Genomic DNA, 20,791 nt, shown 5'->3' on the forward strand with positions numbered 1-20,791 from the left:
TGGTATCTGATTAAACTGACATACTCGCCTATGGCTTTCGTAAACGAAAATTTCATTGTGACCCCGACGTGATTTGAACACGCAACCTTCTGATCTGGAGTCAGACGCGCTACCGTTGCGCCACGGAGTCGACGCTGCTTAGGTCTTGTCATGAATAGGTTCCTCGAAAACTTACTGTACCGTTCAAACCTAAGAAATAATGACAGTAGTATCCAGGAGAGACTCGTCCCAGATGTACTTGCTCTGGCGGGGGTGTAACTCAGTGGTAGAGTGTCTGCTTCGCATGCAGAAAGTCCTGGGTTCAAATCCCAGCTCCTCCAATTTTTGTTTCTCCGTGCAGCAGTACATGAAAACTTTTGCCTATCACCATATTCTATAAAATTCAGTGTACAAGATTCTTCCCCCAAGCAAGTGGATTTCGTACAGTTCGACCTCATGGCGGCAGGACGATGACCTGCAAGACCCTTGGCTGCGATCCTCCCATTGAAATGTTGCTCCAAAGCCTTCGGTATGGCGTGCGGAGTGCATCTCAAACATGTATTTGCAACTCACCGCGACAATCGTCTTTTGTTTTTTCGAGATACTGAAAAATGAAGGGGGCACCCGGGATTGAACCGGGGACCTCTCGATCTGCAGTCGAATGCTCTACGACTGAGCTATACCCCCTTTCACGATCTTCCTATTCCCATAACTTAACGAAAAATATTACACTCTGCCTGGCTAAAGACGTCTAATCGAGCAAAATATCGTGTAATCATTATCTCTCAGTTATATATTAGCGTTAAACGATATAAATATCAAAAATACTAGACACCTCGCGCCTGGAGAAAGTGCGAGTCGGCGCCTTCACCTTAATGTCAGAATGCGAAAATTGCACTAGTAGCTTTTTTCAAGCAAGTTCTGTTCGTCCGTTCTTTGTAATCGTTTGGTATCTGATTAAACTGACATACTCGCCTATGGCTTTCGTAAACGAAAATTTCATTGTGACCCCGACGTGATTTGAACACGCAACCTTCTGATCTGGAGTCAGACGCGCTACCGTTGCGCCACGGAGTCGACGCTGCTTAGGTCTTGTCATGAATAGGTTCCTCGAAAACTTACTGTACCGTTCAAACCTAAGAAATAATGACAGTAGTATCCAGGAGAGACTCGTCCCAGATGTACTTGCTCTGGCGGGGGTGTAACTCAGTGGTAGAGTGTCTGCTTCGCATGCAGAAAGTCCTGGGTTCAAATCCCAGCTCCTCCAATTTTTGTTTCTCCGTGCAGCAGTACATGAAAACTTTTGCCTATCACCATATTCTATAAAATTCAGTGTACAAGATTCTTCCCCCAAGCAAGTGGATTTCGTACAGTTCGACCTCATGGCGGCAGGACGATGACCTGCAAGACCCTTGGCTGCGATCCTCCCATTGAAATGTTGCTCCAAAGCCTTCGGTATGGCGTGCGGAGTGCATCTCAAACATGTATTTGCAACTCACCGCGACAATCGTCTTTTGTTTTTTCGAGATACTGAAAAATGAAGGGGGCACCCGGGATTGAACCGGGGACCTCTCGATCTGCAGTCGAATGCTCTACGACTGAGCTATACCCCCTTTCACGATCTTCCTATTCCCATAACTTAACGAAAAATATTACACTCTGCCTGGCTAAAGACGTCTAATCGAGCAAAATATCGTGTAATCATTATCTCTCAGTTATATATTAGCGTTAAACGATATAAATATCAAAAATACTAGACACCTCGCGCCTGGAGAAAGTGCGAGTCGGCGCCTTCACCTTAATGTCAGAATGCGAAAATTGCACTAGTAGCTTTTTTCAAGCAAGTTCTGTTCGTCCGTTCTTTGTAATCGTTTGGTATCTGATTAAACTGACATACTCGCCTATGGCTTTCGTAAACGAAAATTTCATTGTGACCCCGACGTGATTTGAACACGCAACCTTCTGATCTGGAGTCAGACGCGCTACCGTTGCGCCACGGAGTCGACGCTGCTTAGGTCTTGTCATGAATAGGTTCCTCGAAAACTTACTGTACCGTTCAAACCTAAGAAATAATGACAGTAGTATCCAGGAGAGACTCGTCCCAGATGTACTTGCTCTGGCGGGGGTGTAACTCAGTGGTAGAGTGTCTGCTTCGCATGCAGAAAGTCCTGGGTTCAAATCCCAGCTCCTCCAATTTTTGTTTCTCCGTGCAGCAGTACATGAAAACTTTTGCCTATCACCATATTCTATAAAATTCAGTGTACAAGATTCTTCCCCCAAGCAAGTGGATTTCGTACAGTTCGACCTCATGGCGGCAGGACGATGACCTGCAAGACCCTTGGCTGCGATCCTCCCATTGAAATGTTGCTCCAAAGCCTTCGGTATGGCGTGCGGAGTGCATCTCAAACATGTATTTGCAACTCACCGCGACAATCGTCTTTTGTTTTTTCGAGATACTGAAAAATGAAGGGGGCACCCGGGATTGAACCGGGGACCTCTCGATCTGCAGTCGAATGCTCTACGACTGAGCTATACCCCCTTTCACGATCTTCCTATTCCCATAACTTAACGAAAAATATTACACTCTGCCTGGCTAAAGACGTCTAATCGAGCAAAATATCGTGTAATCATTATCTCTCAGTTATATATTAGCGTTAAACGATATAAATATCAAAAATACTAGACACCTCGCGCCTGGAGAAAGTGCGAGTCGGCGCCTTCACCTTAATGTCAGAATGCGAAAATTGCACTAGTAGCTTTTTTCAAGCAAGTTCTGTTCGTCCGTTCTTTGTAATCGTTTGGTATCTGATTAAACTGACATACTCGCCTATGGCTTTCGTAAACGAAAATTTCATTGTGACCCCGACGTGATTTGAACACGCAACCTTCTGATCTGGAGTCAGACGCGCTACCGTTGCGCCACGGAGTCGACGCTGCTTAGGTCTTGTCATGAATAGGTTCCTCGAAAACTTACTGTACCGTTCAAACCTAAGAAATAATGACAGTAGTATCCAGGAGAGACTCGTCCCAGATGTACTTGCTCTGGCGGGGGTGTAACTCAGTGGTAGAGTGTCTGCTTCGCATGCAGAAAGTCCTGGGTTCAAATCCCAGCTCCTCCAATTTTTGTTTCTCCGTGCAGCAGTACATGAAAACTTTTGCCTATCACCATATTCTATAAAATTCAGTGTACAAGATTCTTCCCCCAAGCAAGTGGATTTCGTACAGTTCGACCTCATGGCGGCAGGACGATGACCTGCAAGACCCTTGGCTGCGATCCTCCCATTGAAATGTTGCTCCAAAGCCTTCGGTATGGCGTGCGGAGTGCATCTCAAACATGTATTTGCAACTCACCGCGACAATCGTCTTTTGTTTTTTCGAGATACTGAAAAATGAAGGGGGCACCCGGGATTGAACCGGGGACCTCTCGATCTGCAGTCGAATGCTCTACGACTGAGCTATACCCCCTTTCACGATCTTCCTATTCCCATAACTTAACGAAAAATATTACACTCTGCCTGGCTAAAGACGTCTAATCGAGCAAAATATCGTGTAATCATTATCTCTCAGTTATATATTAGCGTTAAACGATATAAATATCAAAAATACTAGACACCTCGCGCCTGGAGAAAGTGCGAGTCGGCGCCTTCACCTTAATGTCAGAATGCGAAAATTGCACTAGTAGCTTTTTTCAAGCAAGTTCTGTTCGTCCGTTCTTTGTAATCGTTTGGTATCTGATTAAACTGACATACTCGCCTATGGCTTTCGTAAACGAAAATTTCATTGTGACCCCGACGTGATTTGAACACGCAACCTTCTGATCTGGAGTCAGACGCGCTACCGTTGCGCCACGGAGTCGACGCTGCTTAGGTCTTGTCATGAATAGGTTCCTCGAAAACTTACTGTACCGTTCAAACCTAAGAAATAATGACAGTAGTATCCAGGAGAGACTCGTCCCAGATGTCCTTGCTCTGGCGGGGGTGTAACTCAGTGGTAGAGTGTCTGCTTCGCATGCAGAAAGTCCTGGGTTCAAATCCCAGCTCCTCCAATTTTTGTTTCTCCGTGCAGCAGTACATGAAAACTTTTGCCTATCACCATATTCTATAAAATTCAGTGTACAAGATTCTTCCCCCAAGCAAGTGGATTTCGTACAGTTCGACCTCATGGCGGCAGGACGATGACCTGCAAGACCCTTGGCTGCGATCCTCCCATTGAAATGTTGCTCCAAAGCCTTCGGTATGGCGTGCGGAGTGCATCTCAAACATGTATTTGCAACTCACCGCGTCAATCGTCTTTTGTTTTTTCGAGATACTGAAAAATGAAGGGGGCACCCGGGATTGAACCGGGGACCTCTCGACCTGCAGTCGAATGCTCTACGACTGAGCTATACCCCCTTTCACGATCTTCCTATTCCCATAACTTAACGAAAAATATTACACTCTGCCTGGCTAAAGACGTCTAATCGAGCAAAATATCGTGTAATCATTATCTCTCAGTTATATATTAGCGTTAAACGATATAAATATCAAAAATACTAGACACCTCGCGCCTGGAGAAAGTGCGAGTCGGCGCCTTCACCTTAATGTCAGAATGCGAAAATTGCACTAGTAGCTTTTTTCAAGCAAGTTCTGTTCGTCCGTTCTTTGTAATCGTTTGGTATCTGATTAAACTGACATACTCGCCTATGGCTTTCGTAAACGAAAATTTCATTGTGACCCCGACGTGATTTGAACACGCAACCTTCTGATCTGGAGTCAGACGCGCTACCGTTGCGCCACGGAGTCGACGCTGCTTAGGTCTTGTCATGAATAGGTTCCTCGAAAACTTACTGTACCGTTCAAACCTAAGAAATAATGACAGTAGTATCCAGGAGAGACTCGTCCCAGATGTACTTGCTCTGGCGGGGGTGTAACTCAGTGGTAGAGTGTCTGCTTCGCATGCAGAAAGTCCTGGGTTCAAATCCCAGCTCCTCCAATTTTTGTTTCTCCGTGCAGCAGTACATGAAAACTTTTGCCTATCACCATATTCTATAAAATTCAGTGTACAAGATTCTTCCCCCAAGCAAGTGGATTTCGTACAGTTCGACCTCATGGCGGCAGGACGATGACCTGCAAGACCCTTGGCTGCGATCCTCCCATTGAAATGTTGCTCCAAAGCCTTCGGTATGGCGTGCGGAGTGCATCTCAAACATGTATTTGCAACTCACCGCGACAATCGTCTTTTGTTTTTTCGAGATACTGAAAAATGAAGGGGGCACCCGGGATTGAACCGGGGACCTCTCGATCTGCAGTCGAATGCTCTACGACTGAGCTATACCCCCTTTCACGATCTTCCTATTCCCATAACTTAACGAAAAATATTACACTCTGCCTGGCTAAAGACGTCTAATCGAGCAAAATATCGTGTAATCATTATCTCTCAGTTATATATTAGCGTTAAACGATATAAATATCAAAAATACTAGACACCTCGCGCCTGGAGAAAGTGCGAGTCGGCGCCTTCACCTTAATGTCAGAATGCGAAAATTGCACTAGTAGCTTTTTTCAAGCAAGTTCTGTTCGTCCGTTCTTTGTAATCGTTTGGTATCTGATTAAACTGACATACTCGCCTATGGCTTTCGTAAACGAAAATTTCATTGTGACCCCGACGTGATTTGAACACGCAACCTTCTGATCTGGAGTCAGACGCGCTACCGTTGCGCCACGGAGTCGACGCTGCTTAGGTCTTGTCATGAATAGGTTCCTCGAAAACTTACTGTACCGTTCAAACCTAAGAAATAATGACAGTAGTATCCAGGAGAGACTCGTCCCAGATGTACTTGCTCTGGCGGGGGTGTAACTCAGTGGTAGAGTGTCTGCTTCGCATGCAGAAAGTCCTGGGTTCAAATCCCAGCTCCTCCAATTTTTGTTTCTCCGTGCAGCAGTACATGAAAACTTTTGCCTATCACCATATTCTATAAAATTCAGTGTACAAGATTCTTCCCCCAAGCAAGTGGATTTCGTACAGTTCGACCTCATGGCGGCAGGACGATGACCTGCAAGACCCTTGGCTGCGATCCTCCCATTGAAATGTTGCTCCAAAGCCTTCGGTATGGCGTGCGGAGTGCATCTCAAACATGTATTTGCAACTCACCGCGACAATCGTCTTTTGTTTTTTCGAGATACTGAAAAATCAAGGGGGCACCCGGGATTGAACCGGGGACCTCTCGATCTGCAGTCGAATGCTCTACGACTGAGCTATACCCCCTTTCACGATCTTCCTATTCCCATAACTTAACGAAAAATATTACACTCTGCCTGGCTAAAGACGTCTAATCGAGCAAAATATCGTGTAATCATTATCTCTCAGTTATATATTAGCGTTAAACGATATAAATATCAAAAATACTAGACACCTCGCGCCTGGAGAAAGTGCGAGTCGGCGCCTTCACCTTAATGTCAGAATGCGAAAATTGCACTAGTAGCTTTTTTCAAGCAAGTTCTGTTCGTCCGTTCTTTGTAATCGTTTGGTATCTGATTAAACTGACATACTCGCCTATGGCTTTCGTAAACGAAAATTTCATTGTGACCCCGACGTGATTTGAACACGCAACCTTCTGATCTGGAGTCAGACGCGCTACCGTTGCGCCACGGAGTCGACGCTGCTTAGGTCTTGTCATGAATAGGTTCCTCGAAAACTTACTGTACCGTTCAAACCTAAGAAATAATGACAGTAGTATCCAGGAGAGACTCGTCCCAGATGTACTTGCTCTGGCGGGGGTGTAACTCAGTGGTAGAGTGTCTGCTTCGCATGCAGAAAGTCCTGGGTTCAAATCCCAGCTCCTCCAATTTTTGTTTCTCCGTGCAGCAGTACATGAAAACTTTTGCCTATCACCATATTCTATAAAATTCAGTGTACAAGATTCTTCCCCCAAGCAAGTGGATTTCGTACAGTTCGACCTCATGGCGGCAGGACGATGACCTGCAAGACCCTTGGCTGCGATCCTCCCATTGAAATGTTGCTCCAAAGCCTTCGGTATGGCGTGCGGAGTGCATCTCAAACATGTATTTGCAACTCACCGCGACAATCGTCTTTTGTTTTTTCGAGATACTGAAAAATGAAGGGGGCACCCGGGATTGAACCGGGGACCTCTCGATCTGCAGTCGAATGCTCTACGACTGAGCTATACCCCCTTTCACGATCTTCCTATTCCCATAACTTAACGAAAAATATTACACTCTGCCTGGCTAAAGACGTCTAATCGAGCAAAATATCGTGTAATCATTATCTCTCAGTTATATATTAGCGTTAAACGATATAAATATCAAAAATACTAGACACCTCGCGCCTGGAGAAAGTGCGAGTCGGCGCCTTCACCTTAATGTCAGAATGCGAAAATTGCACTAGTAGCTTTTTTCAAGCAAGTTCTGTTCGTCCGTTCTTTGTAATCGTTTGGTATCTGATTAAACTGACATACTCGCCTATGGCTTTCGTAAACGAAAATTTCATTGTGACCCCGACGTGATTTGAACACGCAACCTTCTGATCTGGAGTCAGACGCGCTACCGTTGCGCCACGGAGTCGACGCTGCTTAGGTCTTGTCATGAATACGTTCCTCGAAAACTTACTGTACCGTTCAAACCTAAGAAATAATGACAGTAGTATCCAGGAGAGACTCGTCCCAGATGTACTTGCTCTGGCGGGGGTGTAACTCAGTGGTAGAGTGTCTGCTTCGCATGCAGAAAGTCCTGGGTTCAAATCCCAGCTCCTCCAATTTTTGTTTCTCCGTGCAGCAGTACATGAAAACTTTTGCCTATCACCATATTCTATAAAATTCAGTGTACAAGATTCTTCCCCCAAGCAAGTGGATTTCGTACAGTTCGACCTCATGGCGGCAGGACGATGACCTGCAAGACCCTTGGCTGCGATCCTCCCATTGAAATGTTGCTCCAAAGCCTTCGGTATGGCGTGCGGAGTGCATCTCAAACATGTATTTGCAACTCACCGCGACAATCGTCTTTTGTTTTTTCGAGATACTGAAAAATGAAGGGGGCACCCGGGATTGAACCGGGGACCTCTCGATCTGCAGTCGAATGCTCTACGACTGAGCTATACCCCCTTTCACGATCTTCCTATTCCCATAACTTAACGAAAAATATTACACTCTGCCTGGCTAAAGACGTCTAATCGAGCAAAATATCGTGTAATCATTATCTCTCAGTTATATATTAGCGTTAAACGATATAAATATCAAAAATACTAGACACCTCGCGCCTGGAGAAAGTGCGAGTCGGCGCCTTCACCTTAATGTCAGAATGCGAAAATTGCACTAGTAGCTTTTTTCAAGCAAGTTCTGTTCGTCCGTTCTTTGTAATCGTTTGGTATCTGATTAAACTGACATACTCGCCTATGGCTTTCGTAAACGAAAATTTCATTGTGACCCCGACGTGATTTGAACACGCAACCTTCTGATCTGGAGTCAGACGCGCTACCGTTGCGCCACGGAGTCGACGCTGCTTAGGTCTTGTCATGAATAGGTTCCTCGAAAACTTACTGTACCGTTCAAACCTAAGAAATAATGACAGTAGTATCCAGGAGAGACTCGTCCCAGATGTACTTGCTCTGGCGGGGGTGTAACTCAGTGGTAGAGTGTCTGCTTCGCATGCAGAAAGTCCTGGGTTCAAATCCCAGCTCCTCCAATTTTTGTTTCTCCGTGCAGCAGTACATGAAAACTTTTGCCTATCACCATATTCTATAAAATTCAGTGTACAAGATTCTTCCCCCAAGCAAGTGGATTTCGTACAGTTCGACCTCATGGCGGCAGGACGATGACCTGCAAGACCCTTGGCTGCGATCCTCCCATTGAAATGTTGCTCCAAAGCCTTCGGTATGGCGTGCGGAGTGCATCTCAAACATGTATTTGCAACTCACCGCGACAATCGTCTTTTGTTTTTTCGAGATACTGAAAAATGAAGGGGGCACCCGGGATTGAACCGGGGACCTCTCGATCTGCAGTCGAATGCTCTACGACTGAGCTATACCCCCTTTCACGATCTTCCTATTCCCATAACTTAACGAAAAATATTACACTCTGCCTGGCTAAAGACGTCTAATCGAGCAAAATATCGTGTAATCATTATCTCTCAGTTATATATTAGCGTTAAACGATATAAATATCAAAAATACTAGACACCTCGCGCCTGGAGAAAGTGCGAGTCGGCGCCTTCACCTTAATGTCAGAATGCGAAAATTGCACTAGTAGCTTTTTTCAAGCAAGTTCTGTTCGTCCGTTCTTTGTAATCGTTTGGTATCTGATTAAACTGACATACTCGCCTATGGCTTTCGTAAACGAAAATTTCATTGTGACCCCGACGTGATTTGAACACGCAACCTTCTGATCTGGAGTCAGACGCGCTACCGTTGCGCCACGGAGTCGACGCTGCTTAGGTCTTGTCATGAATAGGTTCCTCGAAAACTTACTGTACCGTTCAAACCTAAGAAATAATGACAGTAGTATCCAGGAGAGACTCGTCCCAGATGTACTTGCTCTGGCGGGGGTGTAACTCAGTGGTAGAGTGTCTGCTTCGCATGCAGAAAGTCCTGGGTTCAAATCCCAGCTCCTCCAATTTTTGTTTCTCCGTGCAGCAGTACATGAAAACTTTTGCCTATCACCATATTCTATAAAATTCAGTGTACAAGATTCTTCCCCCAAGCAAGTGGATTTCGTACAGTTCGACCTCATGGCGGCAGGACGATGACCTGCAAGACCCTTGGCTGCGATCCTCCCATTGAAATGTTGCTCCAAAGCCTTCGGTATGGCGTGCGGAGTGCATCTCAAACATGTATTTGCAACTCACCGCGACAATCGTCTTTTGTTTTTTCGAGATACTGAAAAATGAAGGGGGCACCCGGGATTGAACCGGGGACCTCTCGATCTGCAGTCGAATGCTCTACGACTGAGCTATACCCCCTTTCACGATCTTCCTATTCCCATAACTTAACGAAAAATATTACACTCTGCCTGGCTAAAGACGTCTAATCGAGCAAAATATCGTGTAATCATTATCTCTCAGTTATATATTAGCGTTAAACGATATAAATATCAAAAATACTAGACACCTCGCGCCTGGAGAAAGTGCGAGTCGGCGCCTTCACCTTAATGTCAGAATGCGAAAATTGCACTAGTAGCTTTTTTCAAGCAAGTTCTGTTCGTCCGTTCTTTGTAATCGTTTGGTATCTGATTAAACTGACATACTCGCCTATGGCTTTCGTAAACGAAAATTTCATTGTGACCCCGACGTGATTTGAACACGCAACCTTCTGATCTGGAGTCAGACGCGCTACCGTTGTGCCACGGAGTCGACGCTGCTTAGGTCTTGTCATGAATAGGTTCCTCGAAAACTTACTGTACCGTTCAAACCTAAGAAATAATGACAGTAGTATCCAGGAGAGACTCGTCCCAGATGTACTTGCTCTGGCGGGGGTGTAACTCAGTGGTAGAGTGTCTGCTTCGCATGCAGAAAGTCCTGGGTTCAAATCCCAGCTCCTCCAATTTTTGTTTCTCCGTGCGGCAGTACATGAAAACTTTTGCCTATCACCATATTCTATAAAATTCAGTGTACAAGATTCTTCCCCCAAGCAAGTGGATTTCGTACAGTTCGACCTCATGGCGGCAGGACGATGACCTGCAAGACCCTTGGCTGCGATCCTCCCATTGAAATGTTGCTCCAAAGCCTTCGGTATGGCGTCCGGAGTGCATCTCAAACATGTATTTGCAACTCACCGCGACAATCGTCTTTTGTTTTTTCGAGATACTGAAAAATGAAGGGGGCACCCGGGATTGAATCGGGGACCTCTCGATCTGCAGTCGAATGCTCTACGACTGAGCTATACCCCCTTTCACGATCTTCCTATTCCCATAACTTAACGAAAAATATTACACTCTGCCTGGCTAAAGACGTCTAATCGAGCAAAATATCGTGTAATCATTATCTCTCAGTTATATATTAGCGTTAAACGATATAAATATCAAAAATACTAGACACCTCGCGCCTGGAGAAAGTGCGAGTCGGCGCCTTCACCTTAATGTCAGAATGCGAAAATTGCACTAGTAGCTTTTTTCAAGCAAGTTCTGTTCGTCCGTTCTTTGTAATCGTTTGGTATCTGATTAAACTGACATACTCGCCTATGGCTTTCGTAAACGAAAATTTCATTGTGACCCCGACGTGATTTGAACACGCAACCTTCTGATCTGGAGTCAGACGCGCTACCGTTGCGCCACGGAGTCGACGCTGCTTAGGTCTTGTCATGAATAGGTTCCTCGAAAACTTACTGTACCGTTCAAACCTAAGAAATAATGACAGTAGTATCCAGGAGAGACTCGTCCCAGATGTACTTGCTCTGGCGGGGGTGTAACTCAGTGGTAGAGTGTCTGCTTCGCATGCAGAAAGTCCTGGGTTCAAATCCCAGCTCCTCCAATTTTTGTTTCTCCGTGCAGCAGTACATGAAAACTTTTGCCTATCACCATATTCTATAAAATTCAGTGTACAAGATTCTTCCCCCAAGCAAGTGGATTTCGTACAGTTCGACCTCATGGCGGCAGGACGATGACCTGCAAGACCCTTGGCTGCGATCCTCCCATTGAAATGTTGCTCCAAAGCCTTCGGTATGGCGTGCGGAGTGCATCTCAAACATGTATTTGCAACTCACCGCGACAATCGTCTTTTGTTTTTTCGAGATACTGAAAAATGAAGGGGGCACCCGGGATTGAACCGGGGACCTCTCGATCTGCAGTCGAATGCTCTACGACTGAGCTATACCCCCTTTCACGATCTTCCTATTCCCATAACTTAACGAAAAATATTACACTCTGCCTGGCTAAAGACGTCTAATCGAGCAAAATATCGTGTAATCATTATCTCTCAGTTATATATTAGCGTTAAACGATATAAATATCAAAAATACTAGACACCTCGCGCCTGGAGAAAGTGCGAGTCGGCGCCTTCACCTTAATGTCAGAATGCGAAAATTGCACTAGTAGCTTTTTTCAAGCAAGTTCTGTTCGTCCGTTCTTTGTAATCGTTTGGTATCTGATTAAACTGACATACTCGCCTATGGCTTTCGTAAACGAAAATTTCATTGTGACCCCGACGTGATTTGAACACGCAACCTTCTGATCTGGAGTCAGACGCGCTACCGTTGCGCCACGGAGTCGACGCTGCTTAGGTCTTGTCATGAATAGGTTCCTCGAAAACTTACTGTACCGTTCAAACCTAAGAAATAATGACAGTAGTATCCAGGAGAGACTCGTCCCAGATGTACTTGCTCTGGCGGGGGTGTAACTCAGTGGTAGAGTGTCTGCTTCGCATGCAGAAAGTCCTGGGTTCAAATCCCAGCTCCTCCAATTTTTGTTTCTCCGTGCAGCAGTACATGAAAACTTTTGCCTATCACCATATTCTATAAAATTCAGTGTACAAGATTCTTCCCCCAAGCAAGTGGATTTCGTACAGTTCGACCTCATGGCGGCAGGACGATGACCTGCAAGACCCTTGGCTGCGATCCTCCCATTGAAATGTTGCTCCAAAGCCTTCGGTATGGCGTGCGGAGTGCATCTCAAACATGTATTTGCAACTCACCGCGACAATCGTCTTTTGTTTTTTCGAGATACTGAAAAATGAAGGGGGCACCCGGGATTGAACCGGGGACCTCTCGATCTGCAGTCGAATGCTCTACGACTGAGCTATACCCCCTTTCACGATCTTCCTATTCCCATAACTTAACGAAAAATATTACACTCTGCCTGGCTAAAGACGTCTAATCGAGCAAAATATCGTGTAATCATTATCTCTCAGTTATATATTAGCGTTAAACGATATAAATATCAAAAATACTAGACACCTCGCGCCTGGAGAAAGTGCGAGTCGGCGCCTTCACCTTAATGTCAGAATGCGAAAATTGCACTAGTAGCTTTTTTCAAGCAAGTTCTGTTCGTCCGTTCTTTGTAATCGTTTGGTATCTGATTAAACTGACATACTCGCCTATGGCTTTCGTAAACGAAAATTTCATTGTGACCCCGACGTGATTTGAACACGCAACCTTCTGATCTGGAGTCAGACGCGCTACCGTTGCGCCACGGAGTCGACGCTGCTTAGGTCTTGTCATGAATAGGTTCCTCGAAAACTTACTGTACCGTTCAAACCTAAGAAATAATGACAGTAGTATCCAGGAGAGACTCGTCCCAGATGTACTTGCTCTGGCGGGGGTGTAACTCAGTGGTAGAGTGTCTGCTTCGCATGCAGAAAGTCCTGGGTTCAAATCCCAGCTCCTCCAATTTTTGTTTCTCCGTGCGGCAGTACATGAAAACTTTTGCCTATCACCATATTCTATAAAATTCAGTGTACAAGATTCTTCCCCCAAGCAAGTGGATTTCGTACAGTTCGACCTCATGGCGGCAGGACGATGACCTGCAAGACCCTTGGCTGCGATCCTCCCATTGAAATGTTGCTCCAAAGCCTTCGGTATGGCGTGCGGAGTGCATCTCAAACATGTATTTGCAACTCACCGCGACAATCGTCTTTTGTTTTTTCGAGATACTGAAAAATGAAGGGGGCACCCGGGATTGAACCGGGGACCTCTCGATCTGCAGTCGAATGCTCTACGACTGAGCTATACCCCCTTTCACGATCTTCCTATTCCCATAACTTAACGAAAAATATTACACTCTGCCTGGCTAAAGACGTCTAATCGAGCAAAATATCGTGTAATCATTATCTCTCAGTTATATATTAGCGTTAAACGATATAAATATCAAAAATACTAGACACCTCGCGCCTGGAGAAAGTGCGAGTCGGCGCCTTCACCTTAATGTCAGAATGCGAAAATTGCACTAGTAGCTTTTTTCAAGCAAGTTCTGTTCGTCCGTTCTTTGTAATCGTTTGGTATCTGATTAAACTGACATACTCGCCTATGGCTTTCGTAAACGAAAATTTCATTGTGACCCCGACGTGATTTGAACACGCAACCTTCTGATCTGGAGTCAGACGCGCTACCGTTGCGCCACGGAGTCGACGCTGCTTAGGTCTTGTCATGAATAGGTTCCTCGAAAACTTACTGTACCGTTCAAACCTAAGAAATAATGACAGTAGTATCCAGGAGAGACTCGTCCCAGATGTACTTGCTCTGGCGGGGGTGTAACTCAGTGGTAGAGTGTCTGCTTCGCATGCAGAAAGTCCTGGGTTCAAATCCCAGCTCCTCCAATTTTTGTTTCTCCGTGCGGCAGTACATGAAAACTTTTGCCTATCACCATATTCTATAAAATTCAGTGTACAAGATTCTTCCCCCAAGCAAGTGGATTTCGTACAGTTCGACCTCATGGCGGCAGGACGATGACCTGCAAGACCCTTGGCTGCGATCCTCCCATTGAAATGTTGCTCCAAAGCCTTCGGTATGGCGTGCGGAGTGCATCTCAAACATGTATTTGCAACTCACCGCGACAATCGTCTTTTGTTTTTTCGAGATACTGAAAAATGAAGGGGGCACCCGGGATTGAACGGGGGACCTCTCGATCTGCAGTCGAATGCTCTACGACTGAGCTATACCCCCTTTCACGATCTTCCTATTCCCATAACTTAACGAAAAATATTACACTCTGCCTGGCTAAAGACGTCTAATCGAGCAAAATATCGTGTAATCATTATCTCTCAGTTATATATTAGCGTTAAACGATATAAATATCAAAAATACTAGACACCTCGCGCCTGGAGAAAGTGCGAGTCGGCGCCTTCACCTTAATGTCAGAATGCGAAAATTGCACTAGTAGCTTTTTTCAAGCAAGTTCTGTTCGTCCGTTCTTTGTAATCGTTTGGTATCTGATTAAACTGACATACTCGCCTATGGCTTTCGTAAACGAAAATTTCATTGTGACCCCGACGTGATTTGAACACGCAACCTTCTGATCTGGAGTCAGACGCGCTACCGTTGCGCCACGGAGTCGACGCTGCTTAGGTCTTGTCATGAATAGGTTCCTCGAAAACTTACTGTACCGTTCAAACCTAAGAAATAATGACAGTAGTATCCAGGAGAGACTCGTCCCAGATGTACTTGCTCTGGCGGGGGTGTAACTCAGTGGTAGAGTGTCTGCTTCGCATGCAGAAAGTCCTGGGTTCAAATCCCAGCTCCTCCAATTTTTGTTTCTCCGTGCAGCAGTACATGAAAACTTTTGCCTATCACCATATTCTATAAAATTCAGTGTACAAGATTCTTCCCCCAAGCAAGTGGATTTCGTACAGTTCGACCTCATGGCGGCAGGACGATGACCTGCAAGACCCTTGGCTGCGATCCTCCCATTGAAATGTTGCTCCAAAGCCTTCGGTATGGCGTGCGGAGTGCATCTCAAACATGTATTTGCAACTCACCGCGACAATCGTCTTTTGTTTTTTCGAGATACTGAAAAATGAAGGGGGCACCCGGGATTGAACCGGGGACCTCTCGATCTGCAGTCGAATGCTCTACGACTGAGCTATACCCCCTTTCACGATCTTCCTATTCCCATAACTTAACGAAAAATATTACACTCTGCCTGGCTAAAGACGTCTAATCGAGCAAAATATCGTGTAATCATTATCTCTCAGTTATATATTAGCGTTAAACGATATAAATATCAAAAATACTAGACACCTCGCGCCTGGAGAAAGTGCGAGTCGGCGCCTTCACCTTAATGTCAGAATGCGAAAATTGCACTAGTAGCTTTTTTCAAGCAAGTTCTGTTCGTCCGTTCTTTGTAATCGTTTGGTATCTGATTAAACTGACATACTCGCCTATGGCTTTCGTAAACGAAAATTTCATTGTGACCCCGACGTGATTTGAACACGCAACCTTCTGATCTGGAGTCAGACGCGCTACCGTTGCGCCACGGAGTCGACGCTGCTTAGGTCTTGTCATGAATAGGTTCCTCGAAAACTTACTGTACCGTTCAAACCTAAGAAATAATGACAGTAGTATCCAGGAGAGACTCGTCCCAGATGTACTTGCTCTGGCGGGGGTGTAACTCAGTGGTAGAGTGTCTGCTTCGCATGCAGAAAGTCCTGGGTTCAAATCCCAGCTCCTCCAATTTTTGTTTCTCCGTGCAGCAGTACATGAAAACTTTTGCCTATCACCATATTCTATAAAATTCAGTGTACAAGATTCTTCCCCCAAGCAAGTGGATTTCGTACAGTTCGACCTCATGGCGGCAGGACGATGACCTGCAAGACCCTTGGCTGCGATCCTCCCATTGAAATGTTGCTCCAAAGCCTTCGGTATGGCGTGCGGAGTGCATCTCAAACATGTATTTGCAACTCACCGCGACAATCGTCTTTTGTTTTTTCGAGATACTGAAAAATGAAGGGGGCACCCGGGTTTGAACCGGGGACCTCTCGATCTGCAGTCGAATGCTCTACGACTGAGCTATACCCCCTTTCACGATCTTCCTATTCCCATAACTTAACGAAAAATATTACACTCTGCCTGGCTAAAGACGTCTAATCGAGCAAAATATCGTGTAATCATTATCTCTCAGTTATATATTAGCGTTAAACGATATAAATATCAAAAATACTAGACACCTCGCGCCTGGAGAAAGTGCGAGTCGGCGCCTTCACCTTAATGTCAGAATGCGAAAATTGCACTAGTAGCTTTTTTCAAGCAAGTTCTGTTCGTCCGTTCTTTGTAATCGTTTGGTATCTGATTAAACTGACATACTCGCCTATGGCTTTCGTAAACGAAAATTTCATTGTGACCCCGACGTGATTTGAACACGCAACCTTCTGATCTGGAGTCAGACGCGCTACCGTTGCGCCACGGAGTCGACGCTGCTTAGGTCTTGTCATGAATAGGTTCCTCGAAAACTTACTGTACCGTTCAAACCTAAGAAATAATGACAGTAGTATCCAGGAGAGACTCGTCCCAGATGTACTTGCTCTGGCGGGGGTGTAACTCAGTGGTAGAGTGTCTGCTTCGCATGCAGAAAGTCCTGGGTTCAAATCCCAGCTCCTCCAATTTTTGTTTCTCCGTGCAGCAGTACATGAAAACTTTTGCCTATCACCATATTCTATAAAATTCAGTGTACAAGATTCTTCCCCCAAGCAAGTGGATTTCATACAGTTCGACCTCATGGCGGCAGGACGATGACCTGCAAGACCCTTGGCTGCGATCCTCCCATTGAAATGTTGCTCCAAAGCCTTCGGTATGGCGTGCGGAGTGCATCTCAAACATGTATTTGCAACTCACCGCGACAATCGTCTTTTGTTTTTTCGAGATACTGAAAAATCAAGGGGGCACCCGGGATTGAACCGGGGACCTCTCGATCTGCAGTCGAATGCTCTACGACTGAGCTATACCCCCTTTCACGATCTTCCTATTCCCATAACTTAACGAAAAATATTACACTCTGCCTGGCTAAAGACGTCTAATCGAGCAAAATATCGTGTAATCATTATCTCTCAGTTATATATTAGCGTTAAACGATATAAATATCAAAAATACTAGACACCTCGCGCCTGGAGAAAGTGCGAGTCGGCGCCTTCACCTTAATGTCAGAATGCGAAAATTGCACTAGTAGCTTTTTTCAAGCAAGTTCTGTTCGTCCGTTCTTTGTAATCGTTTGGTATCTGATTAAACTGACATACTCGCCTATGGCTTTCGTAAACGAAAATTTCATTGTGACCCCGACGTGATTTGAACACGCAACCTTCTGATCTGGAGTCAGACGCGCTACCGTTGCGCCACGGAGTCGACGCTGCTTAGGTCTTGTCATGAATAGGTTCCTCGAAAACTTACTGTACCGTTCAAACCTAAGAAATAATGACAGTAGTATCCAGGAGAGACTCGTCCCAGATGTACTTGCTCTGGCGGGGGTGTAACTCAGTGGTAGAGTGTCTGCTTCGCATGCAGAAAGTCCTGGGTTCAAATCCCAGCTCCTCCAATTTTTGTTTCTCCGTGCAGCAGTACATGAAAACTTTTGCCTATCACCATATTCTATAAAATTCAGTGTACAAGATTCTTCCCCCAAGCAAGTGGATTTCGTACAGTTCGACCTCATGGCGGCAGGACGATGACCTGCAAGACCCTTGGCTGCGATCCTCCCATTGAAATGTTGCTCCAAAGCCTTCGGTATGGCGTGCGGAGTGCATCTCAAACATGTATTTGCAACTCACCGCGACAATCGTCTTTTGTTTTTTCGAGATACTGAAAAATGAAGGGGGCACCCGGGATTGAACCGGGGACCTCTCGATCTGCAGTCGAATGCTCTACGACTGAGCTATACCCCCTTTCACGATCTTCCTATTCCCATAACTTAACGAAAAATATTACACTCTGCCTGGCTAAAGACGTCTAATCGAGCAAAATATCGTGTAATCATTATCTCTCAATTATATATTAGCGTTAAACGATATAAATATCAAAAATACTAGACACCTCGCGCCTGGAGAAAGTGCGAGTCGGCGCCTTCACCTTAATGTCAGAATGCGAAAATTGCACTAGTAGCTTTTTTCAAGCAAGTTCTGTTCGTCCGTTCTTTGTAATCGTTTGGTATCTGATTAAACTGACATACTCGCCTATGGCTTTCGTAAACGAAAATTTCATTGTGACCCCGACGTGATTTGAACACGCAACCTTCTGATCTGGAGTCAGACGCGCTACCGTTGCGCCACGGAGTCGACGCTGCTTAGGTCTTGTCATGAATAGGTTCCTCGAAAACTTACTGTACCGTTCAAACCTAAGAAATAATGACAGTAGTATCCAGGAGAGACTCGTCCCAGATGTACTTGCTCTGGCGGGGGTGTAACTCAGTGGTAGAGTGTCTGCTTCGCATGCAGAAAGTCCTGGGTTCAAATCCCAGCTCCTCCAATTTTTGTTTCTCCGTGCAGCAGTACATGAAAACTTTTGCCTATCACCATATTCTATAAAATTCAGTGTACAAGATTCTTCCCCCAAGCAAGTGGATTTCGTACAGTTCGACCTCATGGCGGCAGGACGATGACCTGCAAGACCCTTGGCTGCGATCCTCCCATTGAAATGTTGCTCCAAAGCCTTCGGTATGGCGTGCGGAGTGCATCTCAAACATGTATTTGCAACTCACCGCGACAATCGTCTTTTGTTTTTTCGAGATACTGAAAAATGAAGGGGGCACCCGGGATTGAACCGGGGACCTCTCGATCTGCAGTCGAATGCTCTACGACTGAGCTATACCCCCTTTCACGATCTTCCTATTCCCATAACTTAACGAAAAATATTACACTCTGCCTGGCTAAAGACGTCTAATCGAGCAAAATATCGTGTAATCATTATCTCTCAGTTATATATTAGCGTTAAACGATATAAATATCAAAAATACTAGACACCTCGCGCCTGGAGAAAGTGCGAGTCGGCGCCTTCACCTTAATGTCAGAATGCGAAAATTGCACTAGTAGCTTTTTTCAAGCAAGTTCTGTTCGTCCGTTCTTTGTAATCGTTTGGTATCTGATTAAACTGACATACTCGCCTATGGCTTTCGTAAACGAAAATTTCATTGTGACCCCGACGTGATTTGAACACGCAACCTTCTGATCTGGAGTCAGACGCGCTACCGTTGCGCCACGGAGTCGACGCTGCTTAGGTTTTGTCATGAATAGGTTCCTCGAAAACTTACTGTACCGTTCAAACCTAAGAAATAATGACAGTAGTATCCAGGAGAGACTCGTCCCAGATGTACTTGCTCTGGCGGGGGTGTAACTCAGTGGTAGAGTGTCTGCTTCGCATGCAGAAAGTCCTGGGTTCAAATCCCAGCTCCTCCAATTTTTGTTTCTCCGTGCAGCAGTACATGAAAACTTTTGCCTATCACCATATTCTATAAAATTCAGTGTACAAGATTCTTCCCCCAAGCAAGTGGATTTCGTACAGTTCGACCTCATGGCGGCAGGACGATGACCTGCAAGACCCTTGGCTGCGATCCTCCCATTGAAATGTTGCTCCAAAGCCTTCGGTATGGCGTGCGGAGTGCATCTCAAACATGTATTTGCAACTCACCGCGACAATCGTCTTTTGTTTTTTCGAGATACTGAAAAATGAAGGGGGCACCCGGGATTGAACCGGGGACCTCTCGATCTGCAGTCGAATGCTCTACGACTGAGCTATACCCCCTTTCACGATCTTCCTATTCCCATAACTTAACGAAAAATATTACACTCTGCCTGGCTAAAGACGTCTAATCGAGCAAAATATCGTGTAATCATTATCTCTCAGTTATATATTAGCGTTAAACGATATAAATATCAAAAATACTAGACACCTCGCGCCTGGAGAAAGTGCGAGTCGGCGCCTTCACCTTAATGTCAGAATGCGAAAATTGCACTAGTAGCTTTTTTCAAGCAAGTTCTGTTCGTCCGTTCTTTGTAATCGTTTGGTATCTGATTAAACTGACATACTCGCCTATGGCTTTCGTAAACGAAAATTTCATTGTGACCCCGACGTGATTTGAACACGCAACCTTCTGATCTGGAGTCAGACGCGCTACCGTTGCGCCACGGAGTCGACGCTGCTTAGGTCTTGTCATGAATAGGTTCCTCGAAAACTTACTGTACCGTTCAAACCTAAGAAATAATGACAGTAGTATCCAGGAGAGACTCGTCCCAGATGTACTTGCTCTGGCGGGGGTGTAACTCAGTGGTAGAGTGTCTGCTTCGCATGCAGAAAGTCCTGGGTTCAAATCCCAGCTCCTCCAATTTTTGTTTCTCCGTGCAGCAGTACATGAAAACTTTTGCCTATCACCATATTCTATAAAATTCAGTGTACAAGATTCTTCCCCCAAGCAAGTGGATTT

General features: G+C 45.4%; 68 non-coding genes across 68 annotated transcripts; 23 read left to right on the plus strand and 45 right to left on the minus strand.

The window, feature by feature from the left end:
- Positions 1–58: 58 nt before the first annotated feature.
- On the minus strand, positions 59–130 carry Trnaw-cca (transfer RNA tryptophan (anticodon CCA)). Its single transcript has one exon. It is a non-coding gene; the product is annotated as a tRNA-Trp (tRNA).
- Positions 131–248: 118 nt separating this feature from the next.
- Trnaa-cgc (transfer RNA alanine (anticodon CGC)) lies at positions 249–320 on the plus strand. The gene has a single exon. It is a non-coding gene; the product is annotated as a tRNA-Ala (tRNA).
- A 274-nt stretch (positions 321–594) lies between these two features.
- Trnac-gca (transfer RNA cysteine (anticodon GCA)) lies at positions 595–666 on the minus strand. The gene has a single exon. It is a non-coding gene; the product is annotated as a tRNA-Cys (tRNA).
- A 318-nt stretch (positions 667–984) lies between these two features.
- Positions 985–1,056, minus strand: Trnaw-cca (transfer RNA tryptophan (anticodon CCA)). Its single transcript has one exon. It is a non-coding gene; the product is annotated as a tRNA-Trp (tRNA).
- A 118-nt stretch (positions 1,057–1,174) lies between these two features.
- On the plus strand, positions 1,175–1,246 carry Trnaa-cgc (transfer RNA alanine (anticodon CGC)). Its single transcript has one exon. It is a non-coding gene; the product is annotated as a tRNA-Ala (tRNA).
- A 274-nt stretch (positions 1,247–1,520) lies between these two features.
- Positions 1,521–1,592, minus strand: Trnac-gca (transfer RNA cysteine (anticodon GCA)). The gene has a single exon. It is a non-coding gene; the product is annotated as a tRNA-Cys (tRNA).
- Positions 1,593–1,910: 318 nt separating this feature from the next.
- Trnaw-cca (transfer RNA tryptophan (anticodon CCA)) lies at positions 1,911–1,982 on the minus strand. Its single transcript has one exon. It is a non-coding gene; the product is annotated as a tRNA-Trp (tRNA).
- A 118-nt stretch (positions 1,983–2,100) lies between these two features.
- Trnaa-cgc (transfer RNA alanine (anticodon CGC)) lies at positions 2,101–2,172 on the plus strand. The gene has a single exon. It is a non-coding gene; the product is annotated as a tRNA-Ala (tRNA).
- Positions 2,173–2,446: 274 nt separating this feature from the next.
- Trnac-gca (transfer RNA cysteine (anticodon GCA)) lies at positions 2,447–2,518 on the minus strand. The gene has a single exon. It is a non-coding gene; the product is annotated as a tRNA-Cys (tRNA).
- A 318-nt stretch (positions 2,519–2,836) lies between these two features.
- Positions 2,837–2,908, minus strand: Trnaw-cca (transfer RNA tryptophan (anticodon CCA)). The gene has a single exon. It is a non-coding gene; the product is annotated as a tRNA-Trp (tRNA).
- A 118-nt stretch (positions 2,909–3,026) lies between these two features.
- Trnaa-cgc (transfer RNA alanine (anticodon CGC)) lies at positions 3,027–3,098 on the plus strand. The gene has a single exon. It is a non-coding gene; the product is annotated as a tRNA-Ala (tRNA).
- Positions 3,099–3,372: 274 nt separating this feature from the next.
- Trnac-gca (transfer RNA cysteine (anticodon GCA)) lies at positions 3,373–3,444 on the minus strand. The gene has a single exon. It is a non-coding gene; the product is annotated as a tRNA-Cys (tRNA).
- A 318-nt stretch (positions 3,445–3,762) lies between these two features.
- Trnaw-cca (transfer RNA tryptophan (anticodon CCA)) lies at positions 3,763–3,834 on the minus strand. Its single transcript has one exon. It is a non-coding gene; the product is annotated as a tRNA-Trp (tRNA).
- Positions 3,835–3,952: 118 nt separating this feature from the next.
- Positions 3,953–4,024, plus strand: Trnaa-cgc (transfer RNA alanine (anticodon CGC)). The gene has a single exon. It is a non-coding gene; the product is annotated as a tRNA-Ala (tRNA).
- A 274-nt stretch (positions 4,025–4,298) lies between these two features.
- Trnac-gca (transfer RNA cysteine (anticodon GCA)) lies at positions 4,299–4,370 on the minus strand. The gene has a single exon. It is a non-coding gene; the product is annotated as a tRNA-Cys (tRNA).
- A 318-nt stretch (positions 4,371–4,688) lies between these two features.
- Positions 4,689–4,760, minus strand: Trnaw-cca (transfer RNA tryptophan (anticodon CCA)). Its single transcript has one exon. It is a non-coding gene; the product is annotated as a tRNA-Trp (tRNA).
- A 118-nt stretch (positions 4,761–4,878) lies between these two features.
- Positions 4,879–4,950, plus strand: Trnaa-cgc (transfer RNA alanine (anticodon CGC)). The gene has a single exon. It is a non-coding gene; the product is annotated as a tRNA-Ala (tRNA).
- A 274-nt stretch (positions 4,951–5,224) lies between these two features.
- On the minus strand, positions 5,225–5,296 carry Trnac-gca (transfer RNA cysteine (anticodon GCA)). Its single transcript has one exon. It is a non-coding gene; the product is annotated as a tRNA-Cys (tRNA).
- Positions 5,297–5,614: 318 nt separating this feature from the next.
- Trnaw-cca (transfer RNA tryptophan (anticodon CCA)) lies at positions 5,615–5,686 on the minus strand. Its single transcript has one exon. It is a non-coding gene; the product is annotated as a tRNA-Trp (tRNA).
- A 118-nt stretch (positions 5,687–5,804) lies between these two features.
- Positions 5,805–5,876, plus strand: Trnaa-cgc (transfer RNA alanine (anticodon CGC)). The gene has a single exon. It is a non-coding gene; the product is annotated as a tRNA-Ala (tRNA).
- Positions 5,877–6,150: 274 nt separating this feature from the next.
- On the minus strand, positions 6,151–6,222 carry Trnac-gca (transfer RNA cysteine (anticodon GCA)). The gene has a single exon. It is a non-coding gene; the product is annotated as a tRNA-Cys (tRNA).
- A 318-nt stretch (positions 6,223–6,540) lies between these two features.
- On the minus strand, positions 6,541–6,612 carry Trnaw-cca (transfer RNA tryptophan (anticodon CCA)). Its single transcript has one exon. It is a non-coding gene; the product is annotated as a tRNA-Trp (tRNA).
- Positions 6,613–6,730: 118 nt separating this feature from the next.
- Positions 6,731–6,802, plus strand: Trnaa-cgc (transfer RNA alanine (anticodon CGC)). The gene has a single exon. It is a non-coding gene; the product is annotated as a tRNA-Ala (tRNA).
- A 274-nt stretch (positions 6,803–7,076) lies between these two features.
- Trnac-gca (transfer RNA cysteine (anticodon GCA)) lies at positions 7,077–7,148 on the minus strand. The gene has a single exon. It is a non-coding gene; the product is annotated as a tRNA-Cys (tRNA).
- Positions 7,149–7,466: 318 nt separating this feature from the next.
- Trnaw-cca (transfer RNA tryptophan (anticodon CCA)) lies at positions 7,467–7,538 on the minus strand. Its single transcript has one exon. It is a non-coding gene; the product is annotated as a tRNA-Trp (tRNA).
- A 118-nt stretch (positions 7,539–7,656) lies between these two features.
- Trnaa-cgc (transfer RNA alanine (anticodon CGC)) lies at positions 7,657–7,728 on the plus strand. Its single transcript has one exon. It is a non-coding gene; the product is annotated as a tRNA-Ala (tRNA).
- A 274-nt stretch (positions 7,729–8,002) lies between these two features.
- Trnac-gca (transfer RNA cysteine (anticodon GCA)) lies at positions 8,003–8,074 on the minus strand. Its single transcript has one exon. It is a non-coding gene; the product is annotated as a tRNA-Cys (tRNA).
- Positions 8,075–8,392: 318 nt separating this feature from the next.
- Positions 8,393–8,464, minus strand: Trnaw-cca (transfer RNA tryptophan (anticodon CCA)). The gene has a single exon. It is a non-coding gene; the product is annotated as a tRNA-Trp (tRNA).
- Positions 8,465–8,582: 118 nt separating this feature from the next.
- Trnaa-cgc (transfer RNA alanine (anticodon CGC)) lies at positions 8,583–8,654 on the plus strand. The gene has a single exon. It is a non-coding gene; the product is annotated as a tRNA-Ala (tRNA).
- A 274-nt stretch (positions 8,655–8,928) lies between these two features.
- On the minus strand, positions 8,929–9,000 carry Trnac-gca (transfer RNA cysteine (anticodon GCA)). Its single transcript has one exon. It is a non-coding gene; the product is annotated as a tRNA-Cys (tRNA).
- Positions 9,001–9,318: 318 nt separating this feature from the next.
- On the minus strand, positions 9,319–9,390 carry Trnaw-cca (transfer RNA tryptophan (anticodon CCA)). The gene has a single exon. It is a non-coding gene; the product is annotated as a tRNA-Trp (tRNA).
- Positions 9,391–9,508: 118 nt separating this feature from the next.
- Positions 9,509–9,580, plus strand: Trnaa-cgc (transfer RNA alanine (anticodon CGC)). The gene has a single exon. It is a non-coding gene; the product is annotated as a tRNA-Ala (tRNA).
- A 274-nt stretch (positions 9,581–9,854) lies between these two features.
- On the minus strand, positions 9,855–9,926 carry Trnac-gca (transfer RNA cysteine (anticodon GCA)). The gene has a single exon. It is a non-coding gene; the product is annotated as a tRNA-Cys (tRNA).
- A 318-nt stretch (positions 9,927–10,244) lies between these two features.
- Positions 10,245–10,316, minus strand: Trnaw-cca (transfer RNA tryptophan (anticodon CCA)). The gene has a single exon. It is a non-coding gene; the product is annotated as a tRNA-Trp (tRNA).
- A 118-nt stretch (positions 10,317–10,434) lies between these two features.
- Positions 10,435–10,506, plus strand: Trnaa-cgc (transfer RNA alanine (anticodon CGC)). Its single transcript has one exon. It is a non-coding gene; the product is annotated as a tRNA-Ala (tRNA).
- A 274-nt stretch (positions 10,507–10,780) lies between these two features.
- Positions 10,781–10,852, minus strand: Trnac-gca (transfer RNA cysteine (anticodon GCA)). Its single transcript has one exon. It is a non-coding gene; the product is annotated as a tRNA-Cys (tRNA).
- A 318-nt stretch (positions 10,853–11,170) lies between these two features.
- Trnaw-cca (transfer RNA tryptophan (anticodon CCA)) lies at positions 11,171–11,242 on the minus strand. The gene has a single exon. It is a non-coding gene; the product is annotated as a tRNA-Trp (tRNA).
- Positions 11,243–11,360: 118 nt separating this feature from the next.
- Trnaa-cgc (transfer RNA alanine (anticodon CGC)) lies at positions 11,361–11,432 on the plus strand. Its single transcript has one exon. It is a non-coding gene; the product is annotated as a tRNA-Ala (tRNA).
- A 274-nt stretch (positions 11,433–11,706) lies between these two features.
- Trnac-gca (transfer RNA cysteine (anticodon GCA)) lies at positions 11,707–11,778 on the minus strand. The gene has a single exon. It is a non-coding gene; the product is annotated as a tRNA-Cys (tRNA).
- A 318-nt stretch (positions 11,779–12,096) lies between these two features.
- Positions 12,097–12,168, minus strand: Trnaw-cca (transfer RNA tryptophan (anticodon CCA)). Its single transcript has one exon. It is a non-coding gene; the product is annotated as a tRNA-Trp (tRNA).
- A 118-nt stretch (positions 12,169–12,286) lies between these two features.
- Trnaa-cgc (transfer RNA alanine (anticodon CGC)) lies at positions 12,287–12,358 on the plus strand. Its single transcript has one exon. It is a non-coding gene; the product is annotated as a tRNA-Ala (tRNA).
- Positions 12,359–12,632: 274 nt separating this feature from the next.
- Positions 12,633–12,704, minus strand: Trnac-gca (transfer RNA cysteine (anticodon GCA)). The gene has a single exon. It is a non-coding gene; the product is annotated as a tRNA-Cys (tRNA).
- A 318-nt stretch (positions 12,705–13,022) lies between these two features.
- On the minus strand, positions 13,023–13,094 carry Trnaw-cca (transfer RNA tryptophan (anticodon CCA)). Its single transcript has one exon. It is a non-coding gene; the product is annotated as a tRNA-Trp (tRNA).
- Positions 13,095–13,212: 118 nt separating this feature from the next.
- On the plus strand, positions 13,213–13,284 carry Trnaa-cgc (transfer RNA alanine (anticodon CGC)). The gene has a single exon. It is a non-coding gene; the product is annotated as a tRNA-Ala (tRNA).
- A 274-nt stretch (positions 13,285–13,558) lies between these two features.
- On the minus strand, positions 13,559–13,630 carry Trnac-gca (transfer RNA cysteine (anticodon GCA)). The gene has a single exon. It is a non-coding gene; the product is annotated as a tRNA-Cys (tRNA).
- A 318-nt stretch (positions 13,631–13,948) lies between these two features.
- On the minus strand, positions 13,949–14,020 carry Trnaw-cca (transfer RNA tryptophan (anticodon CCA)). The gene has a single exon. It is a non-coding gene; the product is annotated as a tRNA-Trp (tRNA).
- Positions 14,021–14,138: 118 nt separating this feature from the next.
- Trnaa-cgc (transfer RNA alanine (anticodon CGC)) lies at positions 14,139–14,210 on the plus strand. Its single transcript has one exon. It is a non-coding gene; the product is annotated as a tRNA-Ala (tRNA).
- Positions 14,211–14,484: 274 nt separating this feature from the next.
- On the minus strand, positions 14,485–14,556 carry Trnac-gca (transfer RNA cysteine (anticodon GCA)). The gene has a single exon. It is a non-coding gene; the product is annotated as a tRNA-Cys (tRNA).
- Positions 14,557–14,874: 318 nt separating this feature from the next.
- Trnaw-cca (transfer RNA tryptophan (anticodon CCA)) lies at positions 14,875–14,946 on the minus strand. The gene has a single exon. It is a non-coding gene; the product is annotated as a tRNA-Trp (tRNA).
- A 118-nt stretch (positions 14,947–15,064) lies between these two features.
- Trnaa-cgc (transfer RNA alanine (anticodon CGC)) lies at positions 15,065–15,136 on the plus strand. The gene has a single exon. It is a non-coding gene; the product is annotated as a tRNA-Ala (tRNA).
- A 274-nt stretch (positions 15,137–15,410) lies between these two features.
- Trnac-gca (transfer RNA cysteine (anticodon GCA)) lies at positions 15,411–15,482 on the minus strand. The gene has a single exon. It is a non-coding gene; the product is annotated as a tRNA-Cys (tRNA).
- A 318-nt stretch (positions 15,483–15,800) lies between these two features.
- Trnaw-cca (transfer RNA tryptophan (anticodon CCA)) lies at positions 15,801–15,872 on the minus strand. The gene has a single exon. It is a non-coding gene; the product is annotated as a tRNA-Trp (tRNA).
- Positions 15,873–15,990: 118 nt separating this feature from the next.
- Trnaa-cgc (transfer RNA alanine (anticodon CGC)) lies at positions 15,991–16,062 on the plus strand. The gene has a single exon. It is a non-coding gene; the product is annotated as a tRNA-Ala (tRNA).
- Positions 16,063–16,336: 274 nt separating this feature from the next.
- Trnac-gca (transfer RNA cysteine (anticodon GCA)) lies at positions 16,337–16,408 on the minus strand. The gene has a single exon. It is a non-coding gene; the product is annotated as a tRNA-Cys (tRNA).
- A 318-nt stretch (positions 16,409–16,726) lies between these two features.
- Positions 16,727–16,798, minus strand: Trnaw-cca (transfer RNA tryptophan (anticodon CCA)). The gene has a single exon. It is a non-coding gene; the product is annotated as a tRNA-Trp (tRNA).
- A 118-nt stretch (positions 16,799–16,916) lies between these two features.
- On the plus strand, positions 16,917–16,988 carry Trnaa-cgc (transfer RNA alanine (anticodon CGC)). Its single transcript has one exon. It is a non-coding gene; the product is annotated as a tRNA-Ala (tRNA).
- Positions 16,989–17,262: 274 nt separating this feature from the next.
- On the minus strand, positions 17,263–17,334 carry Trnac-gca (transfer RNA cysteine (anticodon GCA)). The gene has a single exon. It is a non-coding gene; the product is annotated as a tRNA-Cys (tRNA).
- Positions 17,335–17,652: 318 nt separating this feature from the next.
- Trnaw-cca (transfer RNA tryptophan (anticodon CCA)) lies at positions 17,653–17,724 on the minus strand. Its single transcript has one exon. It is a non-coding gene; the product is annotated as a tRNA-Trp (tRNA).
- A 118-nt stretch (positions 17,725–17,842) lies between these two features.
- Trnaa-cgc (transfer RNA alanine (anticodon CGC)) lies at positions 17,843–17,914 on the plus strand. The gene has a single exon. It is a non-coding gene; the product is annotated as a tRNA-Ala (tRNA).
- A 274-nt stretch (positions 17,915–18,188) lies between these two features.
- Trnac-gca (transfer RNA cysteine (anticodon GCA)) lies at positions 18,189–18,260 on the minus strand. Its single transcript has one exon. It is a non-coding gene; the product is annotated as a tRNA-Cys (tRNA).
- Positions 18,261–18,578: 318 nt separating this feature from the next.
- Trnaw-cca (transfer RNA tryptophan (anticodon CCA)) lies at positions 18,579–18,650 on the minus strand. The gene has a single exon. It is a non-coding gene; the product is annotated as a tRNA-Trp (tRNA).
- A 118-nt stretch (positions 18,651–18,768) lies between these two features.
- Trnaa-cgc (transfer RNA alanine (anticodon CGC)) lies at positions 18,769–18,840 on the plus strand. Its single transcript has one exon. It is a non-coding gene; the product is annotated as a tRNA-Ala (tRNA).
- Positions 18,841–19,114: 274 nt separating this feature from the next.
- On the minus strand, positions 19,115–19,186 carry Trnac-gca (transfer RNA cysteine (anticodon GCA)). The gene has a single exon. It is a non-coding gene; the product is annotated as a tRNA-Cys (tRNA).
- A 318-nt stretch (positions 19,187–19,504) lies between these two features.
- On the minus strand, positions 19,505–19,576 carry Trnaw-cca (transfer RNA tryptophan (anticodon CCA)). Its single transcript has one exon. It is a non-coding gene; the product is annotated as a tRNA-Trp (tRNA).
- Positions 19,577–19,694: 118 nt separating this feature from the next.
- On the plus strand, positions 19,695–19,766 carry Trnaa-cgc (transfer RNA alanine (anticodon CGC)). Its single transcript has one exon. It is a non-coding gene; the product is annotated as a tRNA-Ala (tRNA).
- A 274-nt stretch (positions 19,767–20,040) lies between these two features.
- Positions 20,041–20,112, minus strand: Trnac-gca (transfer RNA cysteine (anticodon GCA)). Its single transcript has one exon. It is a non-coding gene; the product is annotated as a tRNA-Cys (tRNA).
- A 318-nt stretch (positions 20,113–20,430) lies between these two features.
- Positions 20,431–20,502, minus strand: Trnaw-cca (transfer RNA tryptophan (anticodon CCA)). The gene has a single exon. It is a non-coding gene; the product is annotated as a tRNA-Trp (tRNA).
- Positions 20,503–20,620: 118 nt separating this feature from the next.
- On the plus strand, positions 20,621–20,692 carry Trnaa-cgc (transfer RNA alanine (anticodon CGC)). The gene has a single exon. It is a non-coding gene; the product is annotated as a tRNA-Ala (tRNA).
- The last annotated feature ends 99 nt before the right edge of the window (positions 20,693–20,791 follow it).

The sequence above is a fragment of the Schistocerca cancellata genome, chromosome 3 (genome assembly GCF_023864275.1).
Source record: "Schistocerca cancellata isolate TAMUIC-IGC-003103 chromosome 3, iqSchCanc2.1, whole genome shotgun sequence".
In the NCBI taxonomy this organism is placed as follows: Eukaryota; Metazoa; Arthropoda; class Insecta; order Orthoptera; family Acrididae; genus Schistocerca; species Schistocerca cancellata.